At 37.4% G+C, this 15,903-nt stretch overlaps 1 long non-coding RNA gene across 1 annotated transcript; it reads right to left on the reverse strand.

Annotated features, from left to right (window-relative positions):
* Nucleotides 1–10,802: 10,802 nt before the first annotated feature.
* LOC147374520 (uncharacterized) lies at nucleotides 10,803–12,758 on the reverse strand. The gene is made up of 2 exons (XR_015162849.1): nucleotides 12,622–12,758; nucleotides 10,803–11,388 (listed from the first exon to the last, which is right to left on the reverse strand). It is a non-coding gene; the product is annotated as an uncharacterized LOC147374520 (long non-coding RNA).
* Between the last annotated feature and the right edge of the window lie 3,145 nt (nucleotides 12,759–15,903).

A 15,903-nucleotide genomic window follows, 5' to 3' on the forward strand; every position in this document is an offset into this window, starting at 1 on the left:
AGATGAAGACTCTTATATCTGTAATTTCACTTCCTACAAAATCAGCATTCCTTTCTAACTTCTTTGTTAGTAGGTGGCTCTGTTATAAACTGACATTACCATACCCCTCTGCAATGAGTCAGCTAGTTGGGGGTTAAAAGGAGCATTATAATTCCATCTGCTTGTCACCTAGGTTTTAAAGCAGATAGTTCCATCTCCTGACTTGAAAAAAGCTGTTTCTATATTTTACAGGCAGAGTGTTAGCTGTGGTAGCATTCTATTCCTGTGTTTTTTTCCTTACATTTTTAAAGCATTGTCTATATTTTGGCTGGGGAGGTGATCGGATATCCCTTAATATCAGATCTGGCTTGCGGTTTCTCTTTGTTCTATCATTGTTTTGAGTACCAAGAATTTATTCTGGGGCCCAAAGTAGACACAACATAAAAATTTATCAAACATAGGATGACAGCCTATAATGTTTCACCAAGTTCTGGGTTTTGCCTCCAACAGGAAATTGTCTGTTCCTTCAGTTCAGTTCAGTCACTCAGTCGTGTCCAACTCTTTGCGACCCCATGAATTGCAGCACGCCAGGCCTCCCTGTCCATCACCAACTCCCGGAGTTCACCCAAACTCATGTCCATCGAGTCGGTGATGCCATCCAGCCATCTCATCCTCTGTTGTCCCCTTCTCCTCCTGCCCCCAATCTGTCCCAGCATCAGAGTCTTTTCCAATGAGTCAACTCTTCGCAGGAGGTGGCCAAAATATTGGAGTTTCAGCTTCAGCATCAGTCCTTCCAATGAACACCTAGGACTGATCTCCTTTAGAATGGACTGGTTGGATCTCCTTGCAGTCCAAGGGACTCTCAAGAGTCTTCTGCAACACCACAGTTCAAAAGCATCAATTCTTCAGCGCTCAACTTTCTTCACAGTCCAACTCACATCCATACATGACCACTGGAAAAACCATAGCCTTAACTAGACAGACCTTTGTCAGCAAAATAATGCCTCTGCTTTTTAATATGCTATCTAGGTTGGTCATAACTTTCCTTCCAAGGAGTAAGCGTCTTTTAATTTCATGGCTGCAATCACCATCTGCAATGATTTTGGAGCCCCCAAAAGTAAAGTCTGACACTGTTTACACTGTTTCCCCATCTATTTCCCATGAAGTGATGGGACCAGATGCCATGATCGTAGTTTTCTGGATGTTGAGCTTTAAGCCAACTTTTTCACTCTCCTCTTTCACTTTCATCAAGAGGATTTTTAGTTCCTCTTCACTTTCTGCCATAAGGGTGGTGTCATCTGCATATCTGAGGTTATTGATATTTCTCCTGGCAATCTTGATTCCAGCTTGTACTTCTTCCAGCCCAGCGTTTCTCATGATGTACTCTGCATATAAGTTGAATAAGCAGGTTGCCAGTATACAGTCTTGACATACTCCTTTTCCTATTTGGAACCAGTCTGTTGTTCTATGTCCAGTTCTAACTATTGCTTCCTGACCTGCATACAGGTTTTGTTAATATCACCCTCTGCTGGTGCTGAAATGTTACCAATTTGGGATTTATTCAGCTCATCTGAGGCAAAAGTTAGCAACCCAATTTTCTGGGAGGTGTTCACATTTAAGAAGGTTAAGATTAGACAGTGACCAAAAATGAAGTTATTTCTTGTCAGTGTTCCCAAGATCTCACGTGGAGGACAAGAGGTCACTTGATATTTTCTAGTTTGATGACTCCAGCCTGGGGCCCAAGCATGCATGTCCCCTAGAAATCCTGTACATTGTGTCGGGATGGTAAGGGGGCCCTCTGCTGATGTCACCAATCTTGTGGTGGCCTGTGGGGCTGGGGGCAGTAGTACCTTCTTCTTAGAAATACCACTTTTGCATCAGTTTATTTGCCTAATTATGTTATGATTTGAGTTTGATATCTTGTCTACCAGAGGATTTCTTTCAAATTTTGGAGACTGTTTCAGGTGAGATGAGATAGTGTTAGACCTAGGCACTGTGTACAAGGTAAAGAGTCTATTATTAAAAAATATTCCTATCCACAAAGAGTCACAGATCAGATTCCTTCAGATCAATTAGAAATTCTTTTGCTCTTTAGTTTCAACTTTTACTTATGTGTCTGTGTTTATGGCCACATGTAGTTTTCTAACTGAAAATGGAAGGTAGAAAGGAAGGGAAGAAGAAAAGAAGGAAAGAAAATTTTTTCCTAAAATTTTCAGTTATTCTTGTTTAATTGCCAAATATATATAGGTTATTTAAAAATAAGTCACGTAAAAGCTTCTGTAGAAATCATTTATTGTTAGCTTGAAACATTTTCCCATTTGTACCTACGCTACCAACTTACACAAAATAAAACAATCATCCTGTTTATCATTTCATGATTAGATGCTAAAACCATGGAAAAAAGAAAATCATGCTCTTTTTTCTTTTCTCTCTCCTTTACTTTTTTTACTCTTTTTTCCTTTTCTTTTCTTATATATCTTAAAACTGGAGGACTTAGCAATTAGAAAGCCTTCAGTTTAGCCTGGATTCAAGTCCCAGCTCCAGTGCTTCATCCTCTGGTTGTACTGTCTGTGGGGTAATTCTTGCCAAATACTGTACTACATGATAAGTACACGTTACCTATAGTCAACACCTTGTGTGGGCATACTCCGTCACTTTAGTCATGTCCGACTCTTTGCTACACTATGGACTCTAGCCCGCCAGGCTCCTCTGTCTCTGGGATTCTCCAAGCAAGGCTGCTGGAGTGGGTTGCCATGCCCTCCTTCAGGAGTTCTTCCTGACCTGGGGATTGAACCTGCATCTCCTGTATCTCCTGAATTGCAGGTGGATTCTTTTACCACTGAGCCACCTGGGAAGCCCCATAGTCAGCAACTTAGGGAAAGTTAATTAGTAGATGAGTTCCTTATTCAAAATAAATGCCTTAACATTATCTAATTAATAAAATGTTTTTGGTGAAATTGAAATGAATGATATTTAGGTTATAGTGTTGGTTGGAAGGGTGATACAGGACTCATTACCTTGGCCTGAACAAATACTAGTATATAAGAGAAGACACCCTCTAGCCCAGAAGTGTGTGTCAGTGGAGCAGAACTCCAGGTTTGTGCTGTGGTGGACCTGCAGACCTCCTTGCCCTAGCAGATGGGGATCAAACTACAGGATCCAACTTTAGGTCCCCTTTGGAGTAGGCATTCCAAAGAAGGGGCTGCTGGCTGTTTTTTAGGTCAGAGAGAAGAACTCCACAGCTTCAGAGTGGTCACAGGTACTTTCTAATAAGTGTCTTTGCATTTGGCAAAAGGTGGTCTGGGATATCTTTTATTGAAAAAGACCTTTTGGAAGTGAGGGATGAGGCCAGGACTCTTGCCTCGCCTTCCACCTTTAAATATGAGAGGTTTCCAGTTTTTACCAAAAAGAACTTAACATTTGTGAAAGAGCTAAGCTGACTGGTTTCCAGCACTTTAGTTTTACAGTTATGTACATTCCTGTCTGCTTCCCTAGGTAGCAGAAACACTCTGAGAGCCAGACTCCATTCTACACTGTGAGCAGCTAGAATTTGGGTCCTGCTCTGACACAGCAAATAGTAAGTCTTCAAAAAATCCAGTGGAGTCCTTTGAACTCTGTAAGTGATGGTAATAACTTTTCTTTTTTTAAAAAAAAAAAAAGGAAAGCAGCTGTGTGCATTATTCTTCCTCCTTTTCAAGGTCACATCCCCATTGGGTATATCTGCCTGTGTCTTCAATCTTCTCTTGACCTACCAGCACTGTCTTCAGACTAAGGAATAATTATCATACAGTCATATTCACATGCCAGATAGCAACATATTTGGTTTTTATGAAACAAAAGACCAGTATTTGCAAATCACATATGATTCATTGTTCCTTGGAAATTAGCTAGAAATTATTAATGTATTATAGCCAATGCAGCCAGTGTTTATATGTGTTTCATTCATATGTTGCCATATTATTAATTTTTGTAGTCATTCTCTTCAGCTGCCAAATATTCTTTCCCTGATATCTTGCTGTGCTTTGTAACAAATATGTAAAAAAAGCCTTTGTTCTGAAAAAAAGCCACTCATTGAAATGGAGTCTGAATTCAAATGTTAAGTTATTCAGCTCAGTAAGATCAATGTGACATCACACTTTTGTTAAATATCTTAGGGGAAAAAAAGAGAGGGAGAGAGAGAGGCCAACATTTACTGCCTTCAGTGCTGAATGAACCATTATTTCCTTTGTCTAAATTCTCTCTCTTCTCACCTCTGACCAAGGCAAAGAAGCATTTACCAACATATTAAACTTATATAAAAGTGGGACTGAATAATCCATTAGTGTGTTAGTGTGTTAGTCGCTCAGTTGTGTCCAACTCTTTACGACCCCATGGACTGTAGCCTGCCAGGCTTCTCTGTCCATGGGATTTTCCATGCAAGAATACTGGGGTGGTTTGCCATTTCCTTCTTCAGGGAATCTTCCCATCCCAGAAATTGAACCCAGGTCTCCTGCATTGCAGGCAGATTCTTTACTCTCTGAGCCACCTATATCTGGAGGATAAACCACTGACCATTTCACCATGAAGTGGTGTCTTTTATAGTGATTTCCCTCTTTTTCAATGTGCTTTTCCTGCAACACTTTTGAGGTAGATGTTAACTTTATGCTTGAAAAGGATCCTGTGGATTTCTTGTATTTTTTATTATTGTAGTAAAAATGCATGACATAATACCATCTTAACCATTTCTAAGTATGTGGCTTAATGATATTTAGTATATTCACATGGTTAGGCAATAGATCACTAGAACTTTTTAATCTTGTAAAATCAAAATTCTGTATCCACTGAACAACAACTTTCCATTTCCTTCTCCCAAGGCTCCCCGTTCTACTTTTGATCTCTGTGAATGTGACTTCTCTAGATATCTCATTTAAATGGAAACATATAGTATTTGTCTTTTGTGACTGGCTTATTTTACTAAGCATAAAGTCCTGAGGTTCATCCATATTGTAATGTGTCAGTATTTCCTTTGTTTTTAAGAGTGAATACTACTCCATTGCATACATACACCACATTTTATTTATCCATTCATCTGTCAGTGGACACTTGGGTCATTTTACCTCTTAGCTATTATGAATAGTGATGCTATGATTGTGAATACACTGGGGCTGCCATAACAAAATACCACAGACAGAAATGGCTTAAAGAAACATGAATTTATTTTCTCATAGTTCTGGAGACTGGAAGTTTGGATACTCTATCCTGTTTTATTAGCGTATATATCTGACTTCTTGTATTTTTATTTATTATTATAGCTATAAATTTTAGTAGTTTTTTATATCTGAAAAGGAATGAAATTTACATGGGAATTAAAAAATTAGGTAGATAGATATTTGGAAAATTTATAGTAGTGTGTCCTAGTTTTAAAGTAGGTTTTTTGGTAAGATTGTAATGTATATTTTTTGGAATTCTCTGGAGTGCCTTTTACTAGGTAATAAGTTCTAGTTTGTTTTATCAAAATGTATTTTTAGATTAATTTAATCAAACTTTATAACTCCTTTAGAATGCAGTTCTCACTTTTACCTAGTTATTCTTCATGTTAGTCATTTCTAAACATTATGGAAAACATATTACTGGTTTGAAAAATGAGATCTACCTGAAGTTTTAAGAATTTCTTTAGATAGTACTTTCATTTTTAAAAAAAATATTTAGATTCTATTTTATCTATGGCTTACATTCATTGCTTTCCTCTGGGTGGAAAAGAATTGTATATAATCAAAATAGATACAAGCCAAGTTACATGGTAACTGACGGCATTAGGCCCTTCTTCTTCTAGCCACCTAATATTTAATAATGTATAATCAAAGAACTATCAAAATAAAAAGGTTCAATAAATGTGGGATGAAGGGAGAAGACAAAAGAGACTGCTCTTCTAAGAAATAATGTATACGTTTTGGGAATACATATCCAAATTTTCTTTGTAATTTCTTAAAAAAAGAAAAAAAATTTCCAGGTCATAAACTGATATTAGTAAACTAGAAAGAAAGAGAATATTGGATGGAACCAATGAAGTGCTGGTTTCATTATAAAATATCTTTTAAAATATGCCTTGTAATTATAACTACATTTAATGTTATCCTGGAGAAGGAAATGGTAACCCTCTCTAGTATTCTTGCTTGAAAATCCATGGACCGAGGAGCCTGGTGGGCTACAGTCCATGGTGTTACAAAGAGTCGAACATGACTGAGTGACTAACACTTAATGTTATCAAGTGTATGCACAACTAAGCCTATGGGTTAAAGCACACCCCAATCAGAACATTGACTTTTTAAACTTCTGTGTCTTTATTCAAGTTCTCTCTTGAAGAATTTGAGGATGATAGTAACATTGGAAGGTGAGCATGGCAGAAATAGCACAGGCTGTGGAATTGCGTGGATTAGTGTTCAGGTCCTTGTCCTGCCTTTTACTGATCCTGGTACCTCAGACTAGTTACCTAATTTTCTTGGGCCTCCATTTCCTTATCTGCTTTCAACCTTGTAACAAAGAGATTATTTTCTTAACGTATTTACCAATGATAAGAATTAAGAATGAATAGTATTATGGTTGGTGCAAAAATCTAAAACTCTTATGCTAGATACGGAGAGATGTTATACAGGCAGCGACTATGGTTAACCTTGTGTCTGTAGAATTTATACAGTTGTTTAGGTCCTTTAAAAAATACATTTGCTTATAATAGGACATCTTGAAAAGTTGCTTTAATAATGTACAGGCAAAAACAATTTGACTATAGTTCCACTGTCTTGCTAGGCCTGCTTTCCTTAATATGAAATAGAAAGCAAAGCTTTAGTCACTCAGTTGTATCTGACTCTTTGTGACCTCATGGACTATAGACCTCCAGGTTCCTCTGTCCATGGAATTTTACAGGCAAGAATACTGGAGTGGGTTGCCATTCCTTTCTCCAGGGGATCTTCCCGACCCAGTGATTGAACCCAGGTCTCTCACATTGCAGGTAGATTCTTTACCGCCTGAGCAACCAGGGCGCCCCAATATATGAAGTGGAGTGTATCTTAATTATTTCCGCACCTCTGATGTAGTTTTACCAGCTGGGAAAATTTCATGATCATTTGGGTCTGGATGTATTGCAGAGCTATGCAGGTTTGGATCCAGTGCTGAGGATTACGCTTTACTATGGAGGTGAAGTCAGGTGACTGTTTCTTTGTGGCTCAGACAGATTTTGAGCTCAAGAGGGCCTTAGGACATTTGCTCTGTTTTAGTGAGTGATTCTTTTTCTTTTCTTTTTTCGGCTAGAGAGGGGCAGTCATACCTAAAGAAATTATGCATCATGACCCAAATCAGAGATTTTTGTGTTGGATATCAGTCAGTCATAAAAATAGATATTCAATAAAATAATATTGTCCAATTAAACTGTAGCTTGCACAAATTTACCTCAGTATTTTTCTGCTAGAGGCAGAATCAAGCTAGGAACATTTCATTATGGCTTGTTTTACAAGAAATACTTACTTTGATTTAATGTGGCTTCATAAAAAAGTATATGAGGACAGAGGAGGTGAATTCAAATACTCAGTTTATTTTTGATGGAAAGGAAGAGAATCATATCTTTTAGATTTTCTTTACTTTATCATCTAAATTTTCATGCAAATATCAGTGATTACAAATTATAGTAGTTTGAGAATCTTCTCAGTTCAGTTCAGTTCAGTTCAGTCGCTCAGTCGTGTCTGACTCTTTGCGACCCCATGAATCTCAGTACGCCAGGCCTCCCTGTCCATCACCAACTCCCGGAGTTCACTCAGACTCACATCCATCAAGTCAGTGATGCCATCAGCCATCTCATCCTCTGTTGTCCCCTTCTCTTCCTGCCGCCAACCCCTCCCAGCATCAGAGTCTTTTCCAATGAGTCAACTCTTTGCATGAGGTGGCCAAAGTACCGGAGTTTCAGTTTTAGCATCATTCCTTCCAAAGAAATCCCAGGGCTGATCTCCTTCAGAATAGACTGGTTGGATCTCCTTGCAGTCCAAGGGACTCTCAAGAGTCTTCTCCAACACCATAGTTCAAAAGCATCAATTCTTTGGCGCTCAGCTTTCTTCACAGTCCAACTCACATCCATACATGACCACTGGAAAAACCATAACCTTGACTAGATAGACCTTTGTTGGCAAAGTAATGTCTCTGCTTTTGAATATGCTATCTAGGTTGTTCATAACTTTCCTTCCAAGGAATAAGCGTCTTTTAATTTTGTGGCTGCAATCACCATCTGCAGTGATTTTGGAGCCCCAAAAAATAAAGTCTGCCACTGTTTCCACTGTTTCCCCATCTTTCTGCCATGAAGTGATGGGATCAGATGCCACGATCTTCATTTTCTGAATGTTGAGCTTTAAGCCACGACTATTGAATACACATAAGTCAATAATCTGTATTTATTATAGAGCAAGTCATTTTCAATATGGAGATGGTTTCTTGTCACTTGTAGTTATAAAACAAAGTATGTATATACATATCTGAAAAGAAAATGGAGTCTTTTCCCTGCTTAATCCTCTCAGGGCTAATTGTTTCAATATCTTTTAAGGAAATTATTAAGAAGAATAAGAAGTAAATTGCTTAGCTGTTAAGTGTTTCTGTAGATGTCAACAATTTTATTTTTCTAGCTTAAGTTTTAAAAAGGGTAAATCAAAGTAAAATCTCATTTTCTACTTATTTGTCTGTGGGTGGGATAATGGTCATTTCGTATTCATTTTTGCATCTCACTCTAAAATGAAGATCTAATAAGAAATCATTTATTTATTTAGAGGAAGGGCATGCACTCTGGGTTGCTTTTTGGTCACACCAGTAGATTTGTGCTGATCTGTGCACACCCTTTTGCCCTGTTCTCATTGTGAAACAATGGCTTTTATGATGTGACCAACCAGGCTTGGGATACATTCTGCAACGACTGAACAAAATACAGCCATTGGCCTAAATACGAACTGAACCTTTGACATTGACCCTTTTAGTATTTTAACTAACGTGGAAACTGCTAGAAGCTTGAACTTTGAATTCTCCTGAACCACATGATATGGCAGATAACACTATTTATATATCATTTTGATTAAAATGCCCCGTTTGTGAAATAAAATATAAGAAAAGAGCTTACTGTTAAATCAGTATTGGTGGCTTACTATCTTTTGAGATTAATACATTGTTTAATAATACTGATAATAGTTTTAGCATGGCTGACATTGTTGAGTGTTTCTTATGGGCCAGTTTTATGGGCTGAATTATGTCTCCCACCCTCATCTCTGTCATATGTTGAAGTCCTAATGCTTAGTTCCCGGCATGTCATTGTGTTTGAGATCGTCTTTAAAGAGGCGTTAAAGTTAAGTCTTTGAGGTGAGCCCTAATACACTATGACTGGTAAGAAATCATATTGTAAGAAGAGGAAATTGGGACACAGACCTAGAGGGGAGACCAGGTGATGACACAGAGGAAGACGACTGTCTACAAGTCAAGAAGAGACACCTCAAAGAAACCAACCCTGCCAAAACCTTGATTTTTGAACTTCTAGCCTGTAGAACTGTGAGAAAAAAAATCAATTTGTGTTATTTACGCCACCCAGTCTATGGAATTTTATTGTGGCAGCTTTAGCAAACTTAATACAGACAGGCATTGTGCTAAGTGTTTTACATTCACTTTCTTTGTTACTTTTCATAATAATGTATATAATACACCTATGACTATTCCTACTTTTGCAAATGAAGGATCTTTGGATATTATAGCTTTTCAAGTGGAAGTGAGTGGGGAAAGACAGGGCAAGAATCATTGCAATTGAATTCTGGCATTCAAAGACTCTATAGTCATATTGCCTCCCTTCTGCCATATCTCAGGTGATAGAGGCAATAAAACTACCAACTTCAGGGATGTGCTGTTACTGCTCTAATTTGGTTGCTCTCATTTGATACCTGAGGAATTTGAGGCTTAAGAGTGTCTTGTCTAAAAATACTCTACCATCATGTGATTGAGTCAGAATTCTGTGTCAGATGTGTCTAACCCCATGGTTGTAAATCAACCATCTGACTATCCTACTTTTATTTCCTTTTGCCTGGAGGAAAGGAATCATCTTTTAATTTATTTTTGAATCTTTAGAACCTGGGATAGTGCTTGAACAAAATTGAAATTAATGGAAGATGATCTTTGTTCTTACTTTGAAGAACAGCATTCAAATGCAACTTCAAATGAAGCATTTGAAATTTTAATAATTATTCATTATTACTTACATGTGTGACCCAAAAAAGTTAATAAAAAACTAAGGAGAAGAAAAAGATCCAAAAGGAAATCACAAACAGCATAGTCACTTCATTCTGATAAAAACAATAGTTTATGATACTGACCAACTATATTTATTTATTTTTATCTGTGCTGGGTCTTCTTTACTAAGTGCAGGCTTTCTCTAGTTGTGGTGAGTGGGGACTACTCTGTAGTTCCGGTGTGCAGGCTTCTCATTGCAGTGGATTCTCTTGTTGCAGAGCACGGACTCTAGAGCATGTGGGCTTCAGTAGTTGCAGACCGGGCCTGTGTGGGCTCAGTAGTTGTGGTTCCTGGGCTCCAGAGCACAGGTTCAGTAGCTGCGGAACATGGGCTTATTTGCTCTGTGGCATGTGGGATCCTCCTGGACTAGGGGTCAAACCGTGTCTCCTGAATTGGCAGGCAGATTCCCTACCCCTGAGCCACCAGGGAAGCCTCTATTTAATATTTTAGTCATATTCTCAAAAGGATCCACAAAAAGGCAGTAATATTTTATTTTAGCCTAATTAGTAGAGGTTTTATGAAAATGATGGAATGAAATAAGAGTAAGAAAGCAACTGGAAAAAAGTTTTAATTTAACTGAAGAAATGTAATGAGGGAAAAATTAAAATAACTTAAAAGCAATTCTATTTGATTATTAAATGACTAATTTCAATTCAGCACATTTACACAGCATATCTGTAAAAGTAAAATATTTTAAAAGCATTGTTGTATTTTTAAGCCTATAATCATAAATAGCAACAACAAAAATTCATGGAAATTCCCAGCAGAAGAAGAGAAATATAAATATGGATGGAACATTTTGTTGTGGTTCAGTTGCCCAGTTGTGTCTGACTCTTTGCGATCCCACGGATTGCAACATGCCAGGCCTCCTTGTCTCTCACCATCTCCCGAAATTTGCCCAAGTTAATATCCATTGCATTGGTGCTGCCATTCAGCCATCTCATCCTCTGATGCTCCCTTCCGCTTCTGCCCTCAATCTTTTTCAGCATCATGGAGTTTTCCAATGAGTTGGCTCTTAGCATCAGATGACCAAAATACTGGAGCTTCATCTTTAGCATCAGTCCTTCCGAGTATTCCAAGGAAACATTTAGTTACCTGGAATTTGCATTTCTGTTAAATTTCACTCTTCAGAACCTGCCCGAAAACCACAAAGTTTGCAAATAAAAGCCTTATGCTTCAAAAAGAGACTTCAAAAAGAGAGTCCATGTGTTAAAATCCCTGTGCCCATAAAACAAGTACACCAGGTCTTTGGTGAGAGCATATTTCCTCCTAACACCTAAAATAGAACTGTTTATTTGCTCTCCCTAGCTCACTACTTGTTAGAAGGAGCATATTAAAAAGGAATGCTTGTGGTATTTCTAAACACAAATACATTGTTAGCAAGAAACAGGATTTCAACATAGGAAGAGCTTTTTTAAAAAAGTAATAAAAAAAGAATCATGTAATGTCAAACATTAGAAAGACAGCAGTATAGAGAGTATGACCTTTTTTTGACAGAGTCCTGCATGCAAAAATCTCCATTTGTTGTCTATTGATTAGCTCTATATACCTAGGCAAACTATTTAAATTCTCTCTGTCTGTGTTATCATATGTAAGGTGAAAATACTGTAATCTAACTTGTGGATTGTAGGGATTAAGTGAAATGACTTGTGCAAAATGCTTGGTTAAATTTTGTTTCATTCGGAGGCCCAAATGCACATCTTTATGTACATTGATCATAACTCAGCATATCCTACAGTAGTTCATGCTCATAATAATGACTAATGCTGGATTGTTATACAAATATTAAAGCTATGTACAATGTATTGCATACTTAAGAATGTATGCCAATATGTAATTCATGCTAGAAAAACACATCAAAATGATTATTATTTAAGTCATTGCTGGAATGATCTACATGTTCGGGTTTTCTCTTTGGCACCTGTCACTAGCCTCTGGGGACTTGTATCCACACTGTCCTCGTATGAGGTCAGGAGCAGGTCGTGACTGTACATGAACCTCATATTTGCCATATCTGGGCTAAAGCAATAATGAGAACAGATTAGCATTGTGCCCACATCACATCTGCAGATAATGGTGATATTGTTAGTCACCAAAGTTGTCAGTCCAGGAGGAGGAGAAATAGTATAATTTTAGAATAGAAAGAATCTTATTGGCATCACTTAGTATTATTCTGAACATTTTTATGTTCATGACTGATCAATAAATGCAAAAGGACATGGTAATTAAGTATATTTTCTTTAGAAAAACAAAAAATATTTAATTTACTATGTTTAATTTATGATTGTTCAAGAAATATAGAAAGAATGTTCCTTCTCTTATAACTCTGGAGACCAAATTAGAGCAAAAAAGGAATTCAGTACTTACAAGGTCAATACTAGTTGATCCATTTCCAAAGAAGTTTTTAACATTAGTGTACAGGAAAAAAGTTTCAGTATTTCATTGAGCAAAAATATACAAACTGCTCTCTTGGGAGCTGATCATCCTTGACTAAAAAAAAGTCAAGGGTAGAATGATTTGTACTCAGCTTTCCTACTAATGCAAGGCCTTGAGATATGGGACACGACAGAAATATCACCAGTAGGAGTGCCTTTCTTGAGGCCCACAAGCTGGTGTACTTTATTACATAGGGCAGGCTTCTGCCTCTTGCTGGAAATGTCATGGAGTAGGTGGTCAGGATATTTGACTCACTCTCTGCTAAAAGTGTCATGATGGGTGGTGAGAATTAAACAATGTCAGTGCTAGTTTTTTACATTTCTAAAAACATTCTCAATATCAATGCAGAAGAAGAAAGCTTCAGTATTTCACTGAGCACAAAATAATGTATATACTGTTTTTTCATGGATTTGATCATCCTTGACTAGGGGAAAATTTTCTAGGGAAAAAATTGTTTATTTACTCTAGGAGTCTCTTGTTACCAACAGTTGGGAAGACAGTGTGAAGCTGAGCAGATACAGGGTCAATTAATCATTGGCCACAATTCCTTCAGACCATTCAAGTTCATTGCCCTACCATGTCTTGAACAAGTAAGTAGGAATAACAGCCTCTCCGATTTCTCTGCAATTACCTATCCATATGGGTTTATAATAAATCACATTCTTTATAGTTAGCATTTGTGAATTAGATTTCTGATGAGGCTGCCAGAAGAGAAGAAACCTGAAAATTTAAACCAAATAACAAAGGTATGTTATCGTTCATATATCTTTGTTCATAATACCTGAATTCAGTATGATCTTGTGTCTGGAATTATCCTGGGATGTAGTAAGCTTCACTGAGTTATTAATGCTGACCTGATGTTGATACCTCCCAAATCTATCTTTGGGAGTATTCGTTCAATCCGCATTTGTTTAACACATGCTTTATGCCAAGCCCTAATTTGGATGTAGTATAGAAATTTTAAAAAAAGAAAAAAAAAACACAAGGAGATAATGGTTTGTTGAGGCAGAGAGACAGACATATAAGAAAACAATTATAATAAAATAATTATTTAGTTAGTAGCTAAATTCAGAATTCTTAGGAAATTCAGAGTAAATGGGATGTTGGGCAAGTTTCCACTGGAGAGGTAATGCAATTGCTGGATCTTGAATATAAGGAATTTGTCAAAAAACGGAGGAAATTTGTCAGCCAGAAAAGGTGAGCTCCAATTATGTTAAAGAGCTTGGGACACTCAATGAAGAGAAAATAAGACAGAGGTCAGTGTACACTGGAAGCAAGATCTGTGGTTTGGGAGTGTAATGTTATTGATGAGTATCAGAGACAGGACAGGGAGAGTCAAAACATCTCTTGAAGGTTCTGAATTCCATGGCGAGGATTTGGGACTTTATTTTACTGGCAGCAAGGAAGCCATGGAAGTTCTGAAGCAGTGGAATGCTGTGATTAAACCTGTTCTTCAGAAAACAACCCTCAAGTTTATAGAAGAGTAGGCTGGAGGTGAGAAGGAGCCTGAACAAGAAACATAGCGTAGGAGACTATCACAGTATCCCCGCGGGAGTTAATGGAAATCTGGTAATAGGCTGCTTAGAATACTGAATTGGCAGGACCTGGTAACTGAGGAAGAAGAAGGTATATTCTTACATTGATTCAGTGATTATTTGTAGAACTCCTGTTCTGTGCCAGACATTGTTGTGAACAAAATCTCTGCTCTTACATGTTTGCATTCTATTGAGAGAGACAAAAATAAGTCCTCTAGTGTATATCATCACATCATATCATGTGGTACCTAAATGCTATGAAGAAAAATGCAGCATGTTGTGGAAATGGTGTTATGTGACTTGTGAGCTTGAAACTTCTGCTTTTGTCTTATGGAATGCACCCAGAGATGGCCTTGTAAGGAAGCCAGGCCAGCAGATGTGAGGATCAGAGAAAGAGAACACCCTGGGCATTCCAGCCAATAGCCAGCATCATCTGCCAGAGTGAGGAACATTGCCACTGAGTTTTCTGCTGAAAGCAGCTTCATGAGTGAGTTCAGAAGAAATCAGCAGAGGAACTGCCCAGCCAACCCACAGAGTCATAATAAATCATAGATCTTTGTTGCTTTCAGCTGCTAAGTTTTGGGGAGTTTCATTACTCGGGAATAGATAACAGAAACAATGAAGAAGAGAGATACTATTCAAGAATGATTTCTGGGTCGCTGACATAGTGATAGGCTAGCCAAGTAGGGCAGTTAGCTAAGAGAGGCTTAACTTGAAGAAAAGGAAATTCAGAATTGCCCCAGGAAGGAAAGTTTCTGGCTATTTCAGATGGGGACAAAGTTTAATTAGTATTCTTTGGTATTGAAAGGACTAATTTGATGAGATCATAGTTTCTCCTTTAACAACTTGGAAAAAGTAAATGTTGAAAAGCTATCACATTTCAACCAAGATGCATTGGTTTGAATGCATCTTTAATTAAAGAATAATCACGAATCAATCATTAAAGTAATAAGTAATCAATATGCAGTTATAACTGTTCATCAGAACTTCTCCTGTTTTGTTTTGTGTTGTTTATTTAAATAGGAGAGGAATAGGGACAGTGAAGAGAGCAATAGGGCTTCAGAAATGGGTGAAAATGAGTAAGGAGGCTAATACCAAGAGGAAAAAAGACGGGAACAGTGGGGCCTGGGGAAAGGACCAAGTTTACCTTTGTTAACTTTTATGCAGTTGTATAAAAGGCAACTGGCTGCAGAACAGTCTTTTGCCATATAGTCTGCTTTGGTATGATTGATGAAGAATTTTTAAAAAATCGGCTGAATTCTCAAAGAATAGTTTTCGTTCTTCAAACCGCATTAATCTTAGAGTTACTGTCACGTGTGTTGTAAAGTGAGAGGAACCTGTGTGTTTTACAGTATACCATGGGTCATAGATGGATGAAAAAAAGTCTTTTCCAAATCCTTAATATTTTTTCTCAGAAATTTAACATAGTACATTAATATTAATTGTAACATAGTTGTAGTCGTTCATTTTAAATGCTAATAAGGGTATTTCACCCATTTATTAGTCACAGAAGTCACAGAAATGGCTTGTTATGCATGTTTCCTGAATCAAGGAGATTGAGTAAAGAGAGGATTATTTGATTATTTGATGGATGTTATATCTGGGGAGGCCTTACAAATAGCTGTGAAAAAAAAAGAAGCAAAAAGCAAAGAAGAAAAGGAAAGATATAAACATCTGA

The sequence above is a fragment of the Bos grunniens genome, chromosome 4 (genome assembly GCF_055505025.1).
Source record: "Bos grunniens cultivar Pamir isolate PY7600 chromosome 4, Bosgru_T2T1.0, whole genome shotgun sequence".
NCBI classification, from domain to species: domain Eukaryota; kingdom Metazoa; phylum Chordata; class Mammalia; order Artiodactyla; family Bovidae; genus Bos; species Bos grunniens.